This window comes from Sinocyclocheilus rhinocerous, unplaced genomic scaffold (genome assembly GCF_001515625.1).
Source record: "Sinocyclocheilus rhinocerous isolate Xijiao unplaced genomic scaffold, SAMN03320098_v1.1 scaffold57, whole genome shotgun sequence".
In the NCBI taxonomy this organism is placed as follows: Eukaryota; Metazoa; Chordata; class Actinopteri; order Cypriniformes; family Cyprinidae; genus Sinocyclocheilus; species Sinocyclocheilus rhinocerous.
Window position 1 is genome coordinate 2,327,158 of NW_015652130.1, and position 6,241 is coordinate 2,333,398.

General features: G+C 35.3%; 1 protein-coding gene across 6 annotated transcripts in view; it reads right to left on the reverse strand.

Moving 5' to 3' along the window:
- Positions 1–2,638, reverse strand: part of LOC107713542 (immunoglobulin-like and fibronectin type III domain-containing protein 1) — a 32,719-nt gene extending 30,081 nt beyond the window's left edge. For 2 of the 6 annotated variants that reach the window (XM_016519089.1, XM_016519088.1), the window contains exon 1: positions 2,525–2,638. The gene's annotated coding sequence lies outside the window, so the exon portion shown is untranslated. The remainder of the gene's footprint in view (positions 1–2,524) is intronic. The other 4 variants (XM_016519091.1, XM_016519090.1, XM_016519093.1 and 1 more) reach the window with 2 other exon arrangements.
- Positions 2,639–6,241: the final 3,603 nt, after the last annotated feature.

The window sequence follows — 6,241 nt, forward strand, 5'->3', positions numbered from 1 at the left end:
CAAGGTTTTCCACCTGTATCTCAGATCAGAAGAACTGCTGCATAAAAGGAGACATTTTCATCGTGCTGAGAAACCGGAGCCATGCTTCATAACATAATTACATGCCAGCGGCAGGCCGGGCTGTATAGCAGTAATAACAGTGCATGAGTAAACTAGCACTTCACACGACTATATGAAAAGCAAGTCTAATGACATGCTCAAGTTTTAAACTATACCGCTAACCTTTTTTTCCTCTCTCAGAATTGCCCTGCTGACATGTTTAGTAGGACACAGTCATTTGTCAAATGATAGGTTATCATGCCAGCCTAGCACAGCCTTGGTTGGCGCTAGTTATTTACATTTCTCAAAACTGGCGAAGTTCAGAAAGAGAGACACTTAGGGAGTAATAGCATACCTATCATTAGCATACAATGCATTAGGCGACATTTATGTGAACCCAATGGGTAAGTTCTACCTTCGGCTACACCAAAGGGCCTTTTCAATATGAAATAGTCTGAAATATCTAAAATTACATTCTCTTTCAAAAATTGACTCATTCTAGAGGATTTAGCCAACATGCTTTAAGATACGTTTTTTAAATAAAAATAAGTCTCATTTCCAGAGACGTGATTGTTTTAGTAATCGCCTAATTACGTTGGTGCATAACTAAGTTTCCCACTAGCCAAGCACACACTAAATGCAATATCGATGCAAGCATTAAGTCCACTTTTCCTCTTAGGGAAGGCTGGCAATGAGCCCCTTAGGTCTTAGATTGAAGCAACACATGTTTTAGGTGAGGAAATGACTGTGTTGTAAATCAGCCTGCTTGTCAGTACTTTATTTAGAGGAGTATGGAAGATGCGTTTCCACAGGGTGTTTAAGTGAGCAAAATCACCCTCAGCAATAGGCAAAGCCAATTTTGCTCAGTCTATCGCACTCCTATTTCTCTGATTGGCGATAAAATCTTTTCCTCTGTCCTGTCAGCCTTGCCCAGTTAAAATGGCTCCAGTGGATAGACTCTCCAGGGATCTCAAATGTCCCCATGCACCTCGTAACCCTCTCAGTGTGCAGGATAAAAATCTGTGGCTCCCAGAAGACATTTAAAGATACATTTACACAAGGCTACTGTTAGTGACAAGATTTACTGGTTAATAATAATTGCTGAGACAATTTGTTGTTAATTTCCTTTTTCTATATTTCAAGAACAGCTTTAAACCTTTAGATTTGCTTTAGCACTTCACCACATTGTAAAGCATCAATGCGTATGCCAACACGAGGAGTTATCGTGAATTCACTTTATAGTCACACTGAATATTTTAAAGCAACTCCCATATATATTAAGATTTAATTGTTCCATAAGGTCCTGTTGCTTTTTTCGTACACAGCTTCATTATCATCACCCAAGAAAACTGTACCTACATAAATGTAGGTTTGCAATTCTTATAAATTGTGTCTATAATATAATATAATAATATAATATTCTACTACATGAACACCATTACTTGCATGCTTCTGCATTTTTTTCCCAGTGTTTCATTACAATACACTTTTGCATGACTTGTTCTTGTTTAAATTAAAAACTCCAGAGCTAAAAATTATCAGTTCACAAACCATCAATAATAAGTTTGTTTTTATTATTTTATGGAAGAACCAATGTGTTACATGACACATCTGTCACACACAAAAAGTATCGAGATAGGTCCACCCACTGATTCAAAATACTTCACGTACATTAGTTCCATTTGATGTGATACCCGTATCTATAGTTAGAACATCCTTGCACTTTTGCATGACTTGTTCTTGTTTAAATTAAAAACTCCAGAGCTAAAAATGATCAGTTCACAAACCATCAATAATAAGATTGTTTTTATTATTTTATGGAAGAACCGATGTGTTACATGACACATCTGTCACACAGAAAAAGTATCGAGATAGGTCCACCCACTGATTCAAAATACTTCACGTACATTAGTTCCATTTGATGTGATACCCGTATCTATAGTTAGAACATCCTTGCAACTGTTCTGATTTGACTTCATGCCACCTGACTAGCAGCTCTCACAGATTCCAGACCCTGAAACCCAAATCGGGAAGACTGACTGAAATGGTTTTGATGTGTGGCCACCAAACTAGCTGTAAGAAACGGCATTTAAAACATCCATGTTAAGACTAATAATGTTATAATAATGATAGTATAAGGCAAGTCTTTAAACGGAGTAAAACTATAAAGCAGCAAAAGATCATTTAAGAGTCTCTGGTGTCAGAACTCAAAGTAATGTGCGGTTGTCAGCGCTGGATTGTAAAATCCCCACAGCCGCTATATTAAGTCAAAGTACATGCATAGTTCACTGCACCCAACAGAGTGCGAAATTTGCCGCTTAGTTTGTGTCCCGTAGAAAACATACAAGTGTCTGTTGAAGGTACACAGAGTGATGAGAGAAACTTTGGCACAATACGAAGCTCTTATTGTTTTCTTGTTCTTTGTGCATGTCTCTCAGTTCTGATAGAATGATAACAAAAAGGCAAAAAAATAAAAAATCCCTACCTGTTCACAGTTCTCTGTGCTCCGCTCTTGCTTCTTTCAAAGTGCTCTGGCCTCTTCTGATATTTGAGTGCTGCCTCCAAGTTGTCCAAGGTATTAAATCCTTTGAGCTGTGTGTGTATGTGTGTGTGCACTGTTCTCATGTACTCAACCTTGGCTTCCACCAAAAGAAAGTTCTCCTGTTTGAAGGGAGGGTCTATGGGAACACCTCATTCCTGTTGACACCTTATTATTATCAAACAACTTTTTGACATGATATGTTCTTAATCTTAACTTAGAGGTACACTTAGTTACACTTCATATTGACAGACAAAAAACAGAATTAATTAATGAATTGGTTTTATTTGCCACAATCAGCATAACTGAATAGTTCTGAAATTACAAAAACAACGAAGAGAACTTTTATTACTGTCTCAGCAGTACTGTAAATGATTGATGTTTCTGTTCTTTAATTCCCTTAAAACAAAGCAATTAAAGAAATCATTTGCGATACGACTGACTTGATTTTATGTCACCGATAAAATGAAGTGTTTTATGTACCTTTAGTTGCACAGAGAACATGGGACCTAAAATAAAAAAGCCAGAGTGTTCTGACAGGAATTTACCATTACAAGCACCACTGATCCACTAGGTGGTTTGTCAGATCAATCACGGATTTTACATCACATTTTGCAAAGTCATATTTCTACTGTCTGCTTTCTAACATCATCAGTGATCTTGCAATAAATCGAGCAGTAAAACCCATTATAAGAAAGCGAAGACACATTTACTGCTGCTGAAAAATGTCCCTTTTTCATGTTTTTAATGTATTAATAGCACTGTGAATAAATGAATAAAAAATCCTGGTATTTTTACAGAAGAAAAAACAGCAGCTGTGGTTTTCAGAATAGTATAGTAAACATGTAAACATATTTGCAGAATTTAAAAAACGCTACTATTAAATTGTGTTTTGCGACACATTAACAAATTAAAGTTCATCACAAGTAGATTTTCCATAAGATTTTAAACTAATATATAAAAGGTTTACGTGTCACATGCACACATACTAAATGCCATAATAGTGACAAATATGAAACAATAACAATGCAATAAACATTAAGTAAACAGGTTATCTAAAACCCTAATATATAAGTGATAGCAAAAACTGTTAAGAAACACAATTATGTAAACAAAATACCATCAAATGTGAAGTGTCATCCAGGGAATTCTGGGAATATCAGTTATACAGTTCTCACTGTGAATTACAATATTTGTGCATTTTTACTTCTAAAAATGGTACAATAGTAAACTTGCATGAAATGTAGAGTTGAATCTATTACAGGTTTTCCCGTATAATAAGGGAACTTGCCTTTAACGGTATTTACTGTAGCATTTTTTTCAAGTGTTAGTTAATATTACAATATTTTTTTACAGTGAGTCTAGAACAGAATGAGCACCTATGCAGCTATAAAAATTTTATCATTTATTTATTTATTTATTTTCCCTTTTTTAGTTTAAATGGACGAAATATCACAGATTTTCAATGTGTTTTTTACTTTTGGCCTTTATGCATCCATGTGACATAACTTGAGAAAATATCCAATCATAAAATACATGACATTATTATTTTACATAATTAAAGTAAACATTCAGTAAACGATCCCTTGGGCAATTATGTTTATGCGTTTATCATTTAGATTACAATCATGGAGTACAGCAAAGATTGCATTTAGGTGTTAGGAAAGCAACACTCCTCTCACTTCAGCCAGATAAAATAGGCATTTGTGTTAGAACATAAACATAATCTCCTCCATAATTATCAGCATGTGTTTATGGCCACATTTTAGATGTAAAAGATGTAGTGTGCATTAGCGTATCCATGCAAGTTTGTAGATACTCGTGTTTCACTGCAATCTCCTTGACATTCTGTGCATTCAGTTCCTGTGTACTTGGAATTGAACCCAACACATAAACCATCGAATTGCGTCTGAAATGACTCTGGTGTTCTGAGCAGCAAAATATCATTTCTCCTGACCACATGAAGGCTGACCTGGAGCACTCATGGTAAGATGTGAGAAAAAATCCTCTTGGACCACAAAGGTCACTGGGTCACAAGTTTGTATTACCCTCTCATTAAACTGCACCATGGCGTTGCTGCTTAGTCTGCAATATGCATGGAGCAAAGTTATGTAAGGAAGGCCTAAAGTCACGAAGCCTGTCGATGAGTGATTGATTGTTATTACCTGGAGCCACTCGTGCTATGAGCAACAAACCGTACATATTGTATATACAATAGCTGAACAGTAACTGCATTCAGTTATATGACATAAAAATATTAAACTCATTTCCTTTACGTTATATTCTTCATCTGCTAAAATGTGCATGGGATAGAACCACTATTTAATTAATTTATATCACATTTAAGTGACATTCAGAAAAATTCACAGTACAGCAGGTCAAAATCATACAGATGGCCCGAAAATGAACTCATTTTAAAGCTCTTCAGAGGATATTTGCACCTTCTGTGAAGCTTTGCACTTGTTTTACAAGTTTCCATTTATATATGACAATCTCTAACAAGTGAACACAGCTGGTGGCCCTGGTAGTAAATGAACAATGTTCAGAGAATTACGGCATTGCCAGACACACTGAATGCCAGTTGCACGACTGTAATGCCATTCAGAATTGTTTTCTGTGCTGTTGTCAGTTCTGAAGTTCAAAAGGTCTTGAAGTAGTAAAATGAACGCTGCAAAGAGCCCAATATTATTTTTAAATAATATATACATCATTTGGAAGAGCAAACAGAATATGCAGACTTTTGCATTAAATGATTCATGCTCATTAGCATTGAGAATACATATCCTGAGAAGTATTTTTGTTACGCATTAAATGCTGTATTGTTTTAATATTTTAAGGAAATAAAACTGATGAGCTTTCCTGCATTAATTAATTAATAAAACCATGACCTCGACATAATATGCAACTTGTAATTGTCTCATGCCAGCATTATTCTCTATCTTAAGCCGCCTAACTTGTTAATTAATTACAACATCTGTAGGAAGTGAAAAAGTCAATTATTTTTTTTCCAGGGTGTTAATTTGTGGTGCAAATGCAAATGAGGAAGTGGAAAAAGTCTGATTTCAAGGTGTTAGTCAATGGTAGATATGCAAATGAAGTGATTAGCCAAATCCGCATGAAATGGCAAAGTTATTTCAGTGCAGACAAATATTTGTGAACTAGGAATATGGTGGTTAAAATCTGTTTCTGAAGATGGAATCAAGCAAGCTATGAGTCAAGACTTACTATTTTTGAGCAGTCGAACATATGCGGTGGTGGTTGAAGTATATATTTAAATCTTATGCAATGTTCATATCTGAAGGATTCATTTGTCTGCATGTCTAGACCTAATAGATATAATAAGCTTATTTACATAAACAAATATATTGTAATCCTTTCAAAGTGAATTAAATAATATTACAGAAAGATAAGTATATGTTTTTGCAAGATACAATAGTCAGATTGTATGCTAAAACCAGAAAAGCTGCTGATTTGCCTTAATAATAATAAGAATAGCAGTTTTTCTCAATTGCGAGTCCAAGTGGAGTTTATATTCCTCCTCCATCACATACTCTCATTCATCATTTGCACTTTTCCCAATGTGACAACCTGTCAGCACTGCCACTTCAGTAATTTCCCATATTTGTTTATTTTTGAACATCAACACCCACCCCCCCCCCCCCC